This window comes from Macaca mulatta, chromosome 15 (genome assembly GCF_049350105.2).
Source record: "Macaca mulatta isolate MMU2019108-1 chromosome 15, T2T-MMU8v2.0, whole genome shotgun sequence".
NCBI lineage: Eukaryota > Metazoa > Chordata > Mammalia > Primates > Cercopithecidae > Macaca > Macaca mulatta.
The window spans coordinates 100382257-100402219 of NC_133420.1; the positions used below are offsets into that span (position 1 = coordinate 100382257).

Genomic DNA, 19963 nt, shown 5'->3' on the forward strand with positions numbered 1-19963 from the left:
GGCTGTTATTCTTTTTTTTTTTTTTTTTTTGACACAGTCTCACCCTGTTGCCCAGGCTGGAGTGCAGTGGCACGTTCTTAGCTCATCGCAACCTCTGCCTCCCAGATTTAAGCAATTGTCATGCCTCAGCCTCCTGAGTGGCTGAGATTACAGGTGTGCACCAACATGCCTGGCTAATTTTTGTATTTTTAGTAGAGATGGGGTTTCACCATGTTGGCCAGGCTGGTCCCAAACTCCTGATCTCAAGTGATCCACCTGCCTTGGCCTTCCAGAGTGTTGAGATTACAGGCGTGAGCCACCGCGCCTGGCCTCCTCTATATTCTTTTGAAGCAGATCTCATATATTAATCATGAATATATGACTTTTTATTGTTATAATGTTTGAGTTGAACAACCTTGGAATTTTGTTGCATAGATTTGCTATATTATCTCTTTATCGCATAAATATTATATTCTCTTGGAAATATAGACATATACTGGTGATTTTATCCTTTTTTTTGTTATTGAGGTAAAATTTATACAGCAAAATGAATCATTTTAAAGAATATGATTCAGTGGCATTTTTAGAACATTTCCAATGTTCATCCTTTGTTTTTATTTGCTATGTCATTTTGATTCAGGGACTATAAACTTATCATGTACAGTTTTAAATGGTAAGTTTAAACTTATCATTTAAAGTGAATCAAAATAGACAATGCTAATGGAGTTTCCAACTTTTAAAGATAAAATAGAGGGTCTAGGAAATTAGATTTGAATTGTGGTATACTTAAAATTTTTTTTCTTTATAGTATCTCTTATTTTTATTTGTCTCATCCATCTTGAAATGGAGTTAAATAATTTTCTAGAGTCATTTTGTATATATGCTTAATAGTTCATCTTAAACAGATTGTTGTTTGCTAGGCAACGGGCAATTAGTGCAAAACTCCTTAAATTTTTAAATACAAAGAGAAGAAGCACATTGCGGAATCTTTGTGTGTCAGAATAATTAATGGATCCCAATACTGTGATGGTCTTGAAAAACTAACCTGAAGTGGTTTTAGGCCCACAAGATGACATAGGCAACATTTTACATCTCCATCAATGATTGTATTTCATGAAATTCCTTTAATAATTTTGGAAATAATCAATTTTTAACATACTATTTTAATATATTAAACAGTAGGATGAGAGAAAATGAGACTTTGGATGAGTTGTATAGCCTGTGTTATAAGTGGCGAAAATTTGTTTCACAATAACTCTCTAGGTTTACAGTCTCTGTGAAAAATTTTGGTTAGTGTTTAGTGTTTATACGAATATTTGGTAACAGGAATCTCCTTTGCACTGTCTTTTTCCATTGAGTCAATATTAAATTGCTCAGTAATGCAAATCTCCAGTATCTAAATTGAATTAAAAGAAGGAAATCTTCAATGGTATTTGTACTTTGAAAATTCCAAATGATGAAGAGAGTATAAGTGTGTTCTGGATAGATTCAAGAAAGTATACTTATTAAGGCATTTATTTGACCTTGTTGTCTTTTAAAAAGCTGCCTCACATATTTATTATGTAAGCTTAAGCAGCCTTAAATGAAAATGGCCCTGTCTTATTACATTCTTATCCATTTATTTCTCATCTTTGTTAAGTATATGCATTTTGTCACAAAGTTGTAACCAGTGTGTACATACTATGTCCTGCACTGCTTTTTCTGTTTAATGTAAAATTAAGTTACTATCAGGTTTCCATGTATGAGGAGTCTACATGCTTATCATTTAAAACTGTAAGCAGGCTTCTGCCTTATTTCTGTATCATCATCAGTTTTTACCCTATTGTTGGACATTTGAGCTTCTATATTTTGGCTGCTATGAGTTAGGTACTTAGAAGTCATATAGAGATTGTCTTGAAATGTTAATTAGCATCAGTTTATAAAGAAGATAAATTAATTTGTAGGGATTCTACAAGGGAAAACTTTCTATCTCTTGATAATTGGAGACTTAGTCAATATCATAAATGAAAAATCCTCAGTTCATATGTATCTTTTATTTTTTTTTTGAGAGAGGGTCTTGTTCTATTGCCCAGGCTGGAGTGTGGTGGCGTGATCACTGCTCATTGCAGCCTCAAACTCCTAGGCTCAAGGGATCCCCCCAGCTTAGTCTCCTGAGTAGCTGGGACTACAGGTGTGTGCCAAAACACCCAGCTAATGTTTAAATTTTTTTTGCAGAGATGGGAGTCTCACAACATTACCCAGGCTGGTCTCGAACTCCTGGGCTCAAGTGATCTTCCCACCTCAGCTTCCCAAAGTTCTGGGATTACAGGTGTGAGCCACTATGCCTGGCTCACATGAATCTTAATAGTATACCATTATAACTCATGCCAGATGCTTATGTTATGTTAAAACATGGAAAAATGCCAGTCAGATATTCCTAGCCCATCCTTTTAAGAGTGGCATCACTGTGTGCAAGCCACTGAACTCTTCTGAGCCTAGTTTTCTTTTTGGCACAGAGGGGATAATTTAGTGATACCAAGGGAAGTTCTACCCTACTCCTCCCTTAATGGATATTTTTTCTCCATTCCGCCCCCTCCAAGCCCCTCTGCCTCAGTTTCCCAAGTTTAGGGACTGTGCCAGTGCATGCTTTTTGGCTCCATTAGGGGAGCCAGAGGACCCCATGGGCTTGGCTGATTAGAGTTCTGTCCCCTTCCCCTTCTCATCCATACTGTAGGCTCAGGGGCACCTTCTGACTTGGGACTTTCACCCCCTAGCTAGTTGCTTGGCTGGTGCCTTCTCTTCCGGCTCTCAGTTCAGCAGTCACTTCCTGCCAGAGGCCTTTCCTGACCACTCTGATTGCAGTGGCTCCTGCCTTGCCCCTAGCCATATCCCAGCACTGAATTACTGGCTTTGTGGTCTGTGATTAGCCTATGTACCTTACATTTGTTGCCCCTCTCCCCAGACTATAGTCAGTTCCATGAGGACAAGAGTCTTGTCTTTTTCACTCTCTTTCTCTAGGGCCAATGTGCTCAATACACATTTGTTGTTGACTGTGGAGTTAATTTGACAGCCAATAAGAAATTTAGGTCCTGGGTGAATTCTCACAGTTTCTTTTATTTTTGTCTTAAATTTCTCTCACTTGCATTTGTTCTCCAGAACCTTGTATTCATTGCTTTTGAACTTCAAGGTTGTCAGGGAGTGTTTTGGTGGTGGAGGTTTGGAGGGGAAGGATACTCTTTTTCAGGGCCCTTGGAGAGGCAAGCTGTCCTTGTTTTTAGTTGTTCACATCAATCTAGAACACATGAATATTCCCTTTTGAGAACCATTTGCATTTGGGCTTCCTCTTTTGTGGTTGTTACCTTGATAACATCAGGTTTTTTACTGGGTTGAACAAAGAAGGGTCGCTGTGACCTAGTTCCTTCAAACTCGAGTTTTCATGGAAATTCAGGGTTGGAAGCCTTCATTTACTGGGTCATGTTTCTTATGCTAACATACTCGTGTGTTCAGAACAAAAATGATCATATTGGAAAATAGTTGCTAAATATTTGTAGCTATTTATGGCTATGACTAAGAATAAGCTAGGAAGTATGGGTGCGTGTGTGTGTGTGTGTGTGTGTGTGTAGTATTCTAGGTTGTGTGTTTTCCATGAAGAGCTAACATTTTCCATTTTTAAATAATATTTTATTTCTTCTAGACATCATTCCTCTTTCATTCTAAGAAAATGTTCTGTAAGTGTTTATAAATGACGGACAATGCTAGAAACAGCCTCAAAGATTGTCTAGTCTAGGCACCTCAGTTAGAAAACAGAACGGTCTTAATAAGATTTTTAAAAAAATTTTTCTTTTGTGGTACAGGCATTTTTAGTGGCAGGTATTTTTCCTTGGTGGTACATTTAGTAAGAATTGCTGCTGTGAATGTCCACCTAGCTCTTTGCCTATATTTTTGGTTCCTTATGAAGTGGTGATGTGAGCTTTGTTATCTGTTTTCTTGTCAATTAGATGGGGTAAGTACGACCTAAAAATGATAAAGGGACAGCTCCATTCTTTAGCATCAACAACGAAGGTTCTTCCCCAGTGATGTTCTCGGGGCACACACGTGTGGCTTATTCCCAACTGTGGCTCCTGTTGATTTGTACCCCAGACCAAGAATAAATAGATGAGGGTAAATGTATTGGCTATTGGTCTTTCAGTTTATTTTCTAACTTCAAGATTATAGTATTTAGGATAAAACCTCATTACCTTAAGAGACTACAAAATGGCTTAAGGTATGCTTAATTTTTTTTTTTTTTCATCTAAGAGTCCATATAGGCTAGGTTGGTAAGATAGTTCAGCTCACAAAGCCATTTGGGGAGCTAGGAATTTTTCCTCTTATTGTGTCTTGGATGGAGAGTCATAGAATACTTACTTTGTCAAAAGTCAGAAATAGTTTTAGGTGGATTATGCTGTGAGACAGATTGTGGTCTTTTCTTTCCTGAGGATATGGAGAGCTGGAGGGGTCAGAATACCTATGTGCAGTTTTTGAAGCTCTCTGACTTTGGCAGTTGAGTTCTTTGAAGTACATTTCAATAAATCGAAATGAACCCTTGTTTAATAGTTCACAAAACCTGGATTTTAATGCTGACACGTTACCACTGATTGTCAGGTGATCTTGGGGAAATCTCTTGACCCAAAAGTCAAGAGATTTTCCCAAGGTCTAAACCAATAAATGCTTAGATCAAAATAATATTTTAAGATTCCTTCCAACTCTCATATTATAGATTTCCAGAGTCCTCTTTAGTTACCTCGATGGTATTTTAATTTCAGATGGACATTTCAACTGGTCATTATAAGCTCCTTGTATATAAACTGAAATACTATGATTATTTCACTCTGTGTTTTTTAAGGCATAAAATGGAAGACTCTTCTTACTCTTCAGAATTATTAGTAATACATTCTTGCATGTATATAATGCTTAAGAATTTTCCAGGTTCTTTCATATAACTTTTCTAATGGCAGATGTTATTCCTTTTATGTGGATAAGAGAATATGAGCTCAGGAGTTAATATTAGCTCAGGCTTGTCCAGTTCACAATGAGTGGAATGATTATTAGAAAGAACCCAGGGATTTGGGCTCCTAGTTCATTGCTTCTTGCATTGTAACATTTTACCACCTCCTCCATTAGCCAATCAGTAGCCATCTCACTGTGGTCAACAGTGGCTTTTTTGTGGTGTAGAATATAAATTAAATAAGCTGTTGTCTTATTTGTGAATGTCCAATTCTTTTTCAAGATCTGAAGTGGCAAACGTTTTGGGAATTTTATCTTTCACTCAAAAGAGCCAGAGGCAGAAACGACCAAGGTAACACAAGGTGTAGTTTTGAGTCTCAGTCCTATCAATTTCAATCAATGAGTGGCCAAGGAAATGATCTAATTTGTACACTCATCTGTACAGTGGGAGTATACCCGTTCCTCAGGATCGTAATGCACATTGAAACTAAACTGTACAATGGGATTTAAGGCTGTGTAAACACATTATGAATTATTTTTTAATCGTTCATTGAGAAAATCTCCAAGAGAATATCTGGCCCCTCAATTTGATGTGTCATTATGTAACAACCCATGGTAGAAAAATGTGCACTTAGGTATTGTGAAGGCATCTTAGGCTGGGTTCAGGCTTCTCTGTGATCACAGTGCATTTAGTCTGTTGGCAACAGATCTTTGGTTTCTCCCCCGATCACCTTCTCCCAGGAACTGTGCATTGGGTAAGAACTTGGGATCCTCAGAAATTGAAAGCAGTCTTGGGTAGTTCATCTACGGTTAGAATCAAGACCTGGGCAGTACCTTGTTTTGCAGACTGACCTAAGCCAATTTGGGTATGCTTTAATTAGTGGGTTTAATTTGGTAGCTACAGGTAATTGCCAAAGCTTAGAAGTAACCTTTCTGCCAAGTTAATTGTTCAAATGAAGTTGATTCTCAGATCAAATTCTGCTATCCATACACTTATTGCTATCCATCAGACAAAAAAATTGTTCATGCCCTTTGTTCTGAAGCTTAAAGTATAGAGAGTTGAGATTTGTATCATGCTTACAAAATAGGGTGTGTGAACAATGTTTTGTCTCTCATTTTCCTATTCACTTGTCTTGAATACCACTGTGGATTCCTTGAAAACCTGTTGACCAAGCAAAGCTAAGTTTATGAGACCCACTTCAGTAAGGGAGAGCAGCTCTTTGTCAGTTCTCAGAAGGGATGAGCCAAAGAGAGGATATTTACAGGGTTTTAGAGCCCCTGCTGGATGATTGGTTTTTTTGAGACAGGGTCTCACTCTGTCACCCAGGCTTCTAAGTGAAATGGCACCATCACAGCTCACTGCAGCCTCAACCTTCCTGGCTCAGGTGATCCTCCCACCTCAGCCTCAGCCTCCTGAGTAGCTGATGTTGAAAAGGTAATCATTAGCTTGGTCAACATCACTAGTCACTAGGGAAATGAAAATCAAAACCACAATATCAAAACATCATGTAATATACCTTTAATATAAACAATTAAACATGAGAGCCCATTTTTAACATCCATTATGCTAATTAAACAAGCTAATAATTTCATCAATGGCATCTCATTTGCATATTCACTCTGCTAATTTAGCAAAATCAGTTGGGTGTTGTTGGGAGATCAAGATAAGGGAAGCAAGCTTTTGGAGTTTGGCCTTCCTCATAAATGCTAGCTGACCATCCTGGAATATGAATTCTTGACTATCCTTGGGTGTAGCTTGGACCAACCAATGTGTACATACATAATATCACACTGCCAGTGCTAAAATGCATTATAGACTATTTTGTGATTTAAAAGTAATGGCAAAAACCGCAATTACTTTTGCACCAAATCTAATAGTAGTACATATGTATTTGGGTTGCTTAAGGGAGCCCTCTGACCAGTCCTGCATCCAGGTTGTCTGAGCCCAACAGACTACAGTGATCAATTTCTGAATATGACTATGAGAAAATTCTCAAATTATGAATGATTCAGGCCAAGAGGGGAGACCACTTTGAGTTGGGGAACATCTTAAAATTCATGTGTTGTCAAGAAATGTTGCAGAATAATGTGTACGGTCCTATCTGTGTGTGTGTGTGTGTGTGTGTGTGTGTGTGTAGTGTATAAAAAACACCAAGTGATCATACATGTGTGTTTGTAGTTACAGGGAAAATTTCTGAAAAGATATACGAGAAATTGTTTACAGTGGGCCCCTCTGTGGAGTGAAATGAGAATGGGAAGGAGGAAGATTTTTCTTGCTCTCCAATTTGTATTTGGAGGAAATAGTGCCGTATTGTGTGAAGAGGAGACTTTTAGTTCTCTTTTGTTTGATTTTTGCCACCCTGTACCTGCAATGTCTGAATTCCCTTTTTGGAGTTGGTGTCTCTGCCTTTGTGTGCGTCTTGGTGAGCCACGGGGCCCTGCCTCCAGCGATGCAGCTTCTGAGGACACGTGCTTATGTTGCTGAATGCCAGCAGCCAGCCTGTGAGCCCATGACCTCTACCTACCAGAGCTCTAGCCCAGGACTCTGAATCTGGAGCCGTGGATGCGCTGTAGCCCTGGGGCCACTTGGAACTTACTGGGCAAAGGAGGCAGCTTATGTCCAAGGCTGACAACAAGGGACCTGGTTTTCCTGTGGCATGACCTTCCTAGAAGTTCCGGCTCCCAGGTTCTTTGGCTCCTTCCTGGGTTCCTGGGCCTCGTTCTTGTGGATTCTGTGAGCTACCTGATAGTCTTGCAAGGAATTCCTTTTCTTCTTAAATAGCCTGAGTTGGTTTCTCTTGTTCCTAACATAATCAAGAACCCTGAATGCTTAAGACCATGATTTTTCTTCTATGAATATTACTTTTATAATAATTAAAAATACTTCAAACTAAATAGATTCATTTTTAAACATTTGGACACTTATGGTAACTCAGTTGAAAAACAAGAAATCCAGTGGGCATGCAAAGTAGATGGATTGGTGGTAAGCTCAGCATTGGTGGGAAGTGTCGGGTGAAGGAGGCTGGGTCAGGGTGTCAGGGCATGGGTGGTGGTAGAATTGGGTCTTATGAGCTGTAATCTCTCAATGATGATATCAAAGAGTTGCCTGGTAAAGCTCTTCTGTGAAGAGAAAGTAATGATCTCTAAATGGGCATTCTGTGTTAGCAGGCATTCTGCACATTGAAGGAGAGGAAAGAGTATAGATTTGGGTCAGACCCAGATCTGACCTGGGTCCTGTAGTTAGTCGTATCATTTGGCATAATACTTTACCCCTCGGAGACTGTTTCTCATTTATTTCATATTTATAGTTACATATCTAAATCTATTATCTCTCTATTTATCCATCTACCTATATCTCAAATACACCACAGTGATATTTTATAATTTAGTAGGTGCCTTTTAAGAGGGAAAATATTTTTTATTAAAAAAATGGGAGCTCATTAGGTTTCTTACTCTTTTTTGAAAATTTTTATCTTTTGAGATGGAGTCTCACTCTGTCGCCCAGACTGGAGTATAGCGGCACAATCTTGGCTCACTGCAACCTCCGCCTCCCGGGTCCAAGGGATTCTCGTGCCTCAACCTCCTGAGTAGCTGGGATTACAGGCACGCACCGCCATACCTGGCTTAATTTTTGTATTTTTGGTAGAAATGGGGTTTCACCATCTTGGCCGGGCTGGTCTTGAACTCCTGACCTCAAGTGACTTGCCCGTCTCAGTCTCCCAAAGTGCTGGGATTACAGGTGTAAGCCACTGTGCCTGGCCTACCTTCTTATTCTTATTAAAAATAATTAGACCTCTTCATTTATCCCACACCTAAACCTGACTTACACTCCACACAAATAACACTTTTTTTTTTTTTTTTTTGAGATGGAGTCTCACTCTGTTGCCCAGGCTGCAGTGCAGTGGTGGCGATCTTGGCTCACTGCAGTCTCTGCCTCCTGGGTTCAAGCGATTCTCCTGTCTCAGCCTCCTGAGTAGCTGGGATTACAGGTACGTGCCACCATGCCCGGCTAATTTATGTATTTTTAGTAGAGACGGGGTTTCACCACATTGGCCAGGCTGGTCTTGAACTCCTGACCTCAGTTGATTCACCTACCTAGGCCTCCCTGAGTGCTGGGATTACAGGCGTGAGCCTCTGCGTCTGGCCAGAAATAACATTTTAAACACTTTCTGGTTTTAGCATTCTTGGTGGTTGTCCCACCTTGTTAAAAGTGAGGAATTTGCCATGGTTAATGTTAACCCACTTCCCTCCTTTCTTGTTTTTTAAAAAGTTATTTTTGTTACTCCTATTAATGACTATTGTTGTAGATAATATTATAAGCTTCTATTTCTTAATTTCTGAACTTTGGATAGTATCTTTTGACCCTCTCTTATATAAGATAAAGAAATTATGACTTTTCTTTACTTCTTACCCTGCTTTTCCAGTTTTTGATAGTGACATTATTATTTTATGTTGTCAGTGTCTTAACATTTACATTTTGCTCTTAAACTATATTATATAGTTTGAACTTTGCCTATAAATTGTTTCTCAGATAATGAAAACTGCTAATGGCATTTATTAGATTCTTTATTTCCAGATTCACCTGAGGCCTTGGTATAAGGGATGCCAACATTCCAGTGTCTGTGTTAGACTATCTAAGCAGGGCTTGCAAAGCTGCTGGGTGAAAACCAGTTTTGCAACCCTTAGCTGATCTCCATCTCCCAGCCTAGAAAAAGATTAGGGATTAAAGAGACAAATGTTTTGGTGAAACTTACTGAATTGCTGTGGCATTTTGAGTTCCACCTTCTCATGGGGGAAAGGGGGAGTATTTAAAGATAAACAATTGGAGAATATGATAGGGATTCTTTGGTGTTTGACTGGACCTTCGTCGCTATGCCTGGGGATTCTAAAGGATGGATTGGAGCACCATGTGGCCTCAGAGTTAAAGCCTATAGTTGGAAAATAACTCTATGTTCATAGACTAAGCCCAACCAGATGGGCCTCCCAGGAAATAGCAGGCGTGGAGTGAGCTCACATCCTGCCCAGAGAGGCCATAGAGAGTGAGTGGACCACAGCAGAAGGAGGCTCGGCCTGGATGCTCAGGTTAAGGGAGCTGGAAGCTCAGCAGTAGGTATCTCTGAGGAGCCAATGCAAGCTCCATTCCAGAGAGATTCCCCTGTAAACACTTGCCAAGTCCCAACATAACAGGCAGGTGAACTCTCCCTGCCCCTTACTTTGCTTACCAACATGGCTTTGGCCTTCCCCACACTCCCTTCTATCTAAAATGACCCAACTGTGTTGTAGGGGGAGCAGTAGACCCACACGGAAAAAGGGAAACAGAGCAGATTGAGGCCATTCCCTTGCCTTCCCACAGCAGGCTTGCTCCCTGCCTAGAGTAATAAGCCTGATGGCAGAGAGAGAAGCTTACATTCAAATGAAGTTCCAAGTTTTGACTGGGACACAGGCTTGGACATTGTGATTACTGAAATGAGTTGTTTTGTGACTTGAAGTGACTGGAGGACTTTTTGTACCTGATATTGATCAGAGAAGTCATGGTCCTGGACTCAAATTTCATCTTAAACAATCAGGAATAATGAGCCCTACAGAGTGGCCTTGAACAACGTTGCAGCAAGGAAACAAAGTGGTTTTCTGTTGACCTCCATAAGCCCTGCTTGTTCAAGGGACCAGCTACATTATTTACTGCAACACCAGGAAGAATGATTGACACTAAAGAGAAGGAAATGTAATTCCATGTTATTCAAAGGAAGACTGTTTCCTTTGCCAAGTCAAATGCATTATTTTTTCTTATTCTCTAGTATGTTCTTGGTATCATGCCACATTCTAGGTTGCTTCATGTTTGGACCATGACTTTGATGTATATCTTTATATTTTTCTCATAGGTTCTAAATGATTCTTTTCTTTCTTTCTTTTTGTTGACAAAAAGACACCTAATCTCGGAGATCATCTACTTGCTGCTTCTGTCTTTTTTTTTTTTTTTTAAGACAGGATCTCACTCTCACCCAGGCTGGATTGCAGTGGCGTGGACACGGCTCACTGCAGCCTCAACTTCCTGGGGTCAAGTGATCCTCCCACCTCAGGCCAAGTAGCTGGGACTACAGACATGTGCCACCATGCCCAGCTAATTTTTTTCATTTAATTTTTTGCAGAGTCAGGGTTTCACCATTTTGCCTAGGCTGGTCTTGAACTCCTGAGCTCAAGTGATCTGCCCACCTTGGCCTCCCAGAGTGCTGGGATTACGGGTGTGAGCCACCATGCCCATTCTGCTGCTTTTTTCTTTATTCAGATGTAGTTGACATACCAAAAAGTTCACACATTTAAAGCATACAATTCAATGGATTTTTCACATATTCCCAGATCTATGCAAACTTCACTACTATCAATTATGGAATATCTTCATCACCCTCCAAAAAAATCTGTCATTCCTGATTTCCTTTCAACACTTTCAGCCCCAGGAAACCACTAATGTACTTTTTGTCTTCATAGATTTGCCCATTCTGGATATTTCAAATAACTTGAATCATACAGTATGTGATCCTTTGTAACTGACTTCTTTCAGTTAGCATATTTTTTAGCTTAATATTTTTAAGGTTCATCCATGCTATAGTATCTGTCAGTACTTTTCCCTTTTTTATCGCTGAATAATATTCCATTATGTGGATATGTCACATTTATTTATTTATTCATCAGTTGATGGACATTTCCACTTTGGCTATTAGGAATAATGCTGGGCCAGGCATGGTGGCTCATGCCTGTAATCTCAGCACTTTGGGAGGCTGAGGTGGGTGGATCACCTGAGGTCAAGAGTTTGAGACTAGCCCGGCCAACATGGTGAAACCCTGTCTTTACTAAAAATACAAAAATTAACAAGGCATGGTGCGGGCACCTGTAATCCCAGCCACTCAGAAGGCTGAGGCAGGGGAATTGCTTGAACCCAGGAGGTGGAGGTTGCAGTGAGCCAAGATTGCACCATGCTACTCCAGCCTGGGTGCCAAAAAAGTGAAACTCCATCTGAAAAAAAAAAAAAGAAAAGGAAAGAAAAAAAAAAGGAATAATGCTGCTATGAACATTAATGTACATTTTTTTTTGTGGATATGTTTTCATTTCTCTTGGGTATATGTATAGGGGTGGAATTGCTGACTCATATGGTAACTACATGTTTAACATTTTGAGAAATTGCTAAACTGTTTTCAAAGTGGCTGTCATTTTATATTTCCACCAGCAGTGTTTGAAGGTTCTAGTTTCTCCACAATTTTGCCAACACTTATCGTCTGTTTTTTTTGATTGTGGCCATTTTTTGGAGTGTGATGTGGCATCTCATTGTGATTTTGATTTGATGTTCAGCATCTTTTTATGTGTGTATTGGCCATTTGTACATCATCTTTGGAGAAATGTCTACTCAGAGCCATTGCCCATTTAAAAATTGGTTACTTGTCTTTTTATTATGAGTCCTTATCAGATACAGAGGCTCCCTACTTACAGTGGGGGTTATGTCCAGATAAACTCATCATAAATTGAAAATACTGTAAGTGAAAAATGTATTTAACACACCTAACTTACTGAGCATCATAGCTTAGCCTAGCTTACTTTAAACAAACTCAGAACATGTACATTAGCCAACAGTTGGGCAAAGTCATCTAACACAAAGCCTATTTTATAATAAAGTATTACATATCTCATGTAATTTATTGAATACTGTACTGAATATGAAAAATGGAATAGTTGTATGGATATTTGAAGTACAGTTTCTACTGAATGGGTATGGCTTTCACACTATTTTAAAGGCAAAATATTATGGGGTGAACCATTGTCAAGTTGGGGACTGTCGGATATGATTTGCAAACATTTTCTTTGATTCTCTGGATTGTCTTTTTACTTTCTTGATGATGCCCTTTGAAGCACAAAAGTTTACAATTTTGAAGTTCAGTTCATCTATTTTTAATTTTGTAGCTTACACTGTTGTATTTAAGCAGGGCTTTGTCTAGCCCAAGGTCATGAACGCTTACTCCTATAAATTTTTTCTAAGATTTTTATTATTTAGCTGTTTTGCTTAGGTCTTTCATTTTTTTTGAGTTAATTTTTGCATATGGTATGAGGCAGGGGTCCAAGTTTATTCTTTTGCATGTGGATATACAGTTGCCCCAGCACCATTTGTTACAAAGACTCTTCTTTCCCCATTGAATTATCTTGACACCTTTGTTGAAAATAAGTTAACCCTAAGTGTGAGGTTTATGTATCCGGCTTCTTGAACATGTTCTTTTTCCTAGTTGTTCCACTTTCCCTTTTGGATGTTTCTTGTTAAGACCACTCACTTCCTGTTCTAGTCTGGACTTAATTGTTTTCTGGCCTGCTGCACAGATGTCATCTGAATATTTCTTTTCATTGTATTCTTAAATTAGATCCATTGTTTCTTAGGTCTCATGCATTCTTTTTCTTTGGGTTCCTTTTTCATTTGCCAGAGAACATTCTCAAATAATAATTTTCAGAAAGAATTGAGAGAAGACAGCTCTCTCAGGGTTTGAACACCTTGATGTGTTTTTGTTTTCACCTCTCACCTGAATAATAGTTAGGCTGGATATAGAATCCTGGGTTCAAAATAATTTTTCTTCCAAAAAATGAAGTCATTGCTTGATGCTTTTGCCATAGATGAGAATCTTGATGCTGATCTGATTGTTGTTCCTTGGTAGAAACCCTTTTTCTTTTTCTATCCGGAAGCTTTTAAGATTTTTTTTTTTTCCTTGAAAATCAATAAAATTTGATTTTCAAAAAGATAAAATCATGAGTCTCAGGCAAATATAAAATGAACATGACTGATTAACGAGGGAGCACTGGTTCAAAGAGCATTTGAGAAACTAAGCATTTATTGGCAATGTTGGGAGAAGATTGCTGGGATAGACACAAAACTGGTTAATGTACTGCAAAGCCATAAACTGTAACTTCTGAAGTTCCAATTCAACAGAACCTTATTTTCATCTCTACTGAAATAACATCTACAACTTAAACTCTGTTCCTACAGATGTTAAGTAGCCATTTCAATAAGTAGATTACCCAGTAATCTCTTCTACCTGTTTTCAAGTTTCAGATAATTTTTCGGAGTCTTCTGAAGTTACATGAAGTTATGTCTAGGTGGAGTCTTTTCTCCTTCATCCTTTTGAGTATTTGGTGAGCTTTTGTGATTTGAATATATGTGCCTTTCTTCAACACTGAGAATTTTTCTTGTTTCTCTGATGATGATGATGATGATGATGATATGATGATTGTGATTATTATCATTATTTTGAGACCGAGTTTCACTCTGGCCCCCAGGCTAGAGTGTAGTGGCATAATCTTGGCTCACTGCAGTCTCTGCCTCCCAGGTTCAAGCGATTCTCCTGCCTCAGCCTTTGGAGTTGCTGGGACTACAGGCATGCACCAACACACTCAGCTAATTTTTGTATTTTTAGTAGAGACGGCGTTTCGCCTTGTTGGCCAGGCTGGTCTCAAACTGCTGACCTCAAGTGACCCATCTGCCTCGGCTGCCCAAGTGCTGGGATTACAAACGCGAGCCACCGTACCCAGCCTCCTTGATTATTTTCTTCCCTCCATTTGCTCTGTTCTTTCCTTCTAGAACATCTAAAAATCAGATGTTGGACCTCTTGGATTGAACCTCTTTGTTTCTTAACTTTTCAGAGTTTCACATTTCTGTTTGTCTTTTAAATGTATTATCTTAATTTTTGCTCCTGCCATTCTATTGAAGTGTTTGAAAATTATTTTTTTTAATGTTCAAGAACACTTTTTTGATCTGATTTATTCTTTTTCTTAGCAGCTGTTCTTGTGTTATTATGCTGTATTTTTTTTTCCTATTTGAAGATACATATTATATATATTTAACATTTTTCTATTCTCTGAGTAATCTGTTTTCTTTTTTGGGGTCAGTGATTCTGGTTGACATCTAGGTCCTTCTTTTTTGTATTGTTAGTTTTTTTTCTTTTTTTGAGACAGAGTCTCGCTCTGTTGCCCAGGCTGGAGTGCAGTGGCACCATCTCGGCTCACTGCAACCTCTCCACCTCCCAGGTTCAAGCAATTCTCCTGCCTCAGCCTCTCAAGTAGCTGGGATTATAGGCATGTGCCACCACACCTGGCTAATTTTTGTATTTTCAGCAGAGACTGAGTTTCTCCATGTTGGCCAGGCTGGTCTCGAACTCCTAACCTCAGGTGATCTACCCTCCCGGCCTCCCAAAGTGCTGGGATTATAAGCGTGAGCCACTGCGTCCAGCCATGTTGTTAGATTTTTGAATGTCTGTTGATCCTTGATCATTCATTCTAGTCATAACTAAAGAGCTAGATTGGTAATATTTACAATAATATTTGCAATCATAACAACAACACATAACTGAGATGCACGTACTAAGCGACTAATCACATGAGGTGTTATTAGTATCCTCATTCTGAGGAAACCAAGACACAGAGAGGTTAAGTGATTTGCCTAGGTCATATAGCTAGAAGTGGCAGAGCTGGGCTGCGGTTCCAGCAGGTCTGTCTCTGGAGTCTTTCTTCTAATCACTACCTGGTTCCATAGCAGGCTTGTTTGGGAGGCCAGCTAGCTGTCTGAGAGCTCTGTGCAGCTTAATGGGCCATAGCGATTGATAGGCTTCATTTTAGTGTGTGCTTGAGAGAAGCAAGCCGATGACCCCCAGTATGCCAAAAAGAAGAAGACAAGGCTGGATGTGGTGGCTCATGCTTGTAATCCCAGTACTTTGGAAGGCCAAGGTGGGAGGATCATTTGGGGCCAGGACTTTGAAACCAGCCTGGGCAAAAGAACTAGACCCCCATCTCTACAAAAGCTTAAAAAATTAGCTGGACATAATGACACATGCCTATAGTCCCAGCTGCTTAGGAGGCTGAGGCAGGAGGATCACTTGAGTCCAGGAAACTGAGGCTGCAGTGAGCCATGATTGCACCACTGCAGTCCAGGCTGGGTGACAGAGTGAGACTGTACCTCTAAGAAAAATAAAAGTAAAAGAAGATAACACCGCACCAGGACCCCTGTACCCCAAGGCAGATTATTTCACTCTCTCAGAGTGAAGTTCACTAGTATTTGCTGGTGGACAAATGCTTGTACTCTCTATTACTTTTGCATCTTTGAAAGTCTCTTCAATATTTTTTCAATGTTTTATTAGGAAAATTCTCAACAGAACAGTTGAGCAAATAGCACAATAAACTCTGATATGCCCTTCACTTGAATTCCAATGCCATTAACATTTTGCCACATTTGCTATGTCTCTATATAAATAGATATTCTATATTCAACTATTCAAAGTTGCAGATTTCGTGGTGATTCACCCCTATATGCTGTAGGAAGCACCTTCTAAAGATAAAACGTTCTCTGCATCACCATAATAACATGATCATGTTATTAAAATCTTTCTTATAATTTTCCTAATAAATTTCCTAATGTCATCTAATACTCAGCCTACGTTTAAATTTCCCCACTTGGTTCAAAATCTTTAAATAACTTTTCTTAATCAAAACCTTTGTAACTGAAGTATGATTTGTGCACATTTCTGTAGGTATAATGTGCAAAAAAGTCCACGATTCTATCAAGGTTTGCTTATGGCATTTTATTAGTCTGTCTCTTTAGTCTTTTGTGTTCTAGAATACTCTTCTTTTTCCTTTTTTTCTTTTTGTAGGAATTAGTGAAGAGATTACTCCAGTTGGCTTATATGTTATTGTTGTTCTTCTTTTTCTTCTTTGATATGAAAATTTCAAATATACTCCAAAGTTGAGAGAAATACAAAAATCCCCACGTACCCATTGCCCAGCTACAGCAATCAACACATGTCCAGGCTTGTCTCATCTGGACCCCTATTTTCCTTCTCTTTTGCCACTGGATTATTTTGAAATAAATTTCAGCCTTGATGACATTTAATCCTTAAATATTTTAGTATATATTTATAACAGATACATAATTTGTCAGACTCATCAAGTATCTAGGCATTGCCTTACATATTTTTTTAATAATTGGTTTGTTTTAATTTGACCCACATTGCACTTAGCTGATATGTCTCTTAAGTTTCTTTTAATCAGTAAGTCCCTCTCTCTCTTGTTTTCTCTGTTGCAACTTTTTTTTTTTTTTTTTGAGATGGAGTCTTGCTCTGTCGCTCAGGCTGGAGTGCAGTGGTGCCATCTTGGCTCACTGCAACCTCTGCTTCCTGGGTTCAAGTGATTCTCCTGCCTCAGTCTCCCTGAGTAGCTGGGATTACAGTCTTCCTGAGTAGCATGCCCACCACCATGCCCAGCTAATTTTTGTATTTTTAGTAGAGACGGGGTTTCACCATGTTGACCAGGCTGGTCTTGAACTCAGGTGATCCACCTGCCTTGGCTTCCCAAAGTGCTGGAATTACAGGCATGAGCCACTGCGCCTGGCTCATTGCAACTTATTTGTTAAAGAAACCGAGTCCTTTGTTCCATTGAGTTACATTGCATCCCCATGGTGCTGTTCAACATGTTTCTCTGTCCCCTTTATTTCCAGTAACTGGTAGTTAAATCTAGAGGCTTGGTCTGATTCAGGTTCGGTTCTGGGGTCAGAACACTTCACCAGTGGTGGTGTGTATTTCCAACAGGAAGCACCCATTGTTCAGTTGTCTCTCTTTTTGTGATATTGGCAGTCAGTGATGACACTTCCTTAGATCACTTGAGTAACTTGAATCTTTTATGTTAAAAAGTGTCAATAAATAACAGTTGCAAGCAGGAATCTTTAAACCATTGATCCCCACACCATATCCATTAAACCTTCTGTCCTTTGAGATATTAGATTGGTATCCTTGGAAAAGGGGGGCCTTATATAAATTCAAGGAGTGCCATATACTGTGATGAATTATTACAATGTAAATACTCCCATGTAGCCTTGCTTTAAAAAATAATCTGGGATGTTATCAAGGTTCACTTATGGCATTTAATTATGATAATTTAGTTTACTGTAAAATTATAATGGCTCTTGGAAGTGCTAATTGTTTAACTTTGTTTAACTTAAGGTTTCTCAGATTTATCTCACTTCATGCCTCTTTCTCCACAGACTACGTATTAAGCCCTCCCAGAAAAGTAATCAATGGAAAGTTATTTGGGAAACACCTTAAATCATTTGTTCAGTCACTCAGTAAGCATTTTTCGAGCACCTGCTTTATGTCAGGCATTGTATTAAACACATATATAGAAATGGACTCTCAAGCCTGATTGGTTCTTTTTTTTTTTTTTTTTTTTTTTTTTTTTTTTGAGACAGAGTCTCGCTTAGTCGCCCAGGCTGGAGTGCAATGGCGCGATATCGGCTCACTGCAAGCTCCGCCTCCCGGGTTCACGCCATTCTCCTGCCTCAGCCTCCCGAGTAGCTGGGGCTACAGGCGCCCGCCGCCTCGCCCGGCTAATTTTTTTTTTGCATTTTTAGTAGAGACGGGGTTTCACCGTGTTAGCCAGGATGGTCTCGATCTCCTGACCTCGTGATCTGCCCGCCTCGGCCTCCCAAAGTGCTGGGATTACAGGCGTGAGCCACCGCACCCGGCGATTGGTTCTTTTCTTGTCTGGTGTTAGAATATTTCAAATGTCACGTGGAGAGAAATACCTGACTTAGAAGATTATAACGATCTGATCACTGGGGCATACAATATCTCAAAATAGGCAATATCCCTGTCTCTGAAGAGTCATATAATCTGGCTTTCATTCCACTGCTCAGTCAGGAGTTGAAGAGGGGAGAGACAGGGTGAAGCACTCCAATTATCCATGACTGACTGCATCACGAACCACCCGAAAACCTAATGGTTTCAAGCCACAGCTTATCATTGTCTCTTACGGTTTTGTGGATTGACAGGATTCCTGTTTGGCGTCTCTCATGTGATTGCAGTTAGATGGCAGCTGGGTTGGGAATCATCCGGAGGTTTGACTGCCCCAAACCTCCCTGATGGCTCTTTCACATGACTGGCAGGTGGTACTGGCTGTTGCCTGGGAGCTCAGCTAGATTTGGTGACTAGAGTGTGACCCTGTGACCTCCTCATGGAACACGGTGGCTGGTTTCTGAGACGGAGTGTCTCAAGTCAGTAGTGTTCCAGGAGGCCTACTTTTGTGTGTGTGTGTGCATTTTTTATTATGGTAAAACATACATAACCTCACATAAAACTTACCGTTTTAAACATTTTAAAGTGTACAATTCAGTGGCATTTTAAAGTGTACACTTAGTGGCATTAAGCACATTCACAGTGTTGTGCAATCATCACCACTGTCCATCTCCAGAACTTTTTCATCATCCCAAATAGAAACTACACCCATTAAACAACAATACCCCATTTCCTTCTCCCCCCAAGTCTGTGGCAATCACTATTCTACTTTCTGCCTCTATGACTTTGCCTGTTCTAGGTATTGCATATAAGTAAGTGGACTCATACAATATTTGTCCTTTTGTGTCTGGCTTATTTCACTTAGCAAAATGTTTTCAAGGTTTATCCATGCTGTCGGAGCATGTGTTAGAACTTTATTCCTTTTCATGGCTGAATGAGATTACATGGTAGGTATCGGACCTCACCTCTTGATGTGAGGAACGCCCTATGAGTACAGAGAGGGAAGGACTTGCTGTTGGCCATCTTCGGAGACTGCTGACCCTGGTTTGCAGATTCTTCTTAGGAGCTGTGATCTTTGTGGCTGGGGAGTCATATGACCTGACTCTTGAACCTGCTGAACCTTGAGAAGCTAAGAGCAGCAAAGAAGGGGCCAGAAGGAGGGAAAGAAAGAAAATTAGAGAGGCACAGAGGAAAGGATAAAAGAGGAATGAAGTCAGAGAAGTGGAGTCTCAGGAACCATGGATATGCAACTTTGTTTACAATGAACTTTCTGCTGCCTTTCTAATCTTCACATCCAAATTGATTTTGGCCACCTTATTCCCAAGGGGCATAGCAGATCGGGTTCCTGACCAGTTCACCTATTGGAACAATAAATCTCATGTGTCACATGATTCACTTACTGTTTCTCTTGTGACTCTTCCCTGGTCTTGGTCATATTCCTA

General features: G+C 39.7%; 1 protein-coding gene across 1 annotated transcript in view; it reads left to right on the forward strand.

Annotated features, from left to right (window-relative positions):
* The window catches only part of ENTREP1 (endosomal transmembrane epsin interactor 1), a 64466-nt gene that overhangs the window by 11037 nt on the left and 33466 nt on the right, over positions 1-19963 (forward strand). The gene's annotated exons all lie outside the window — the stretch shown is intronic.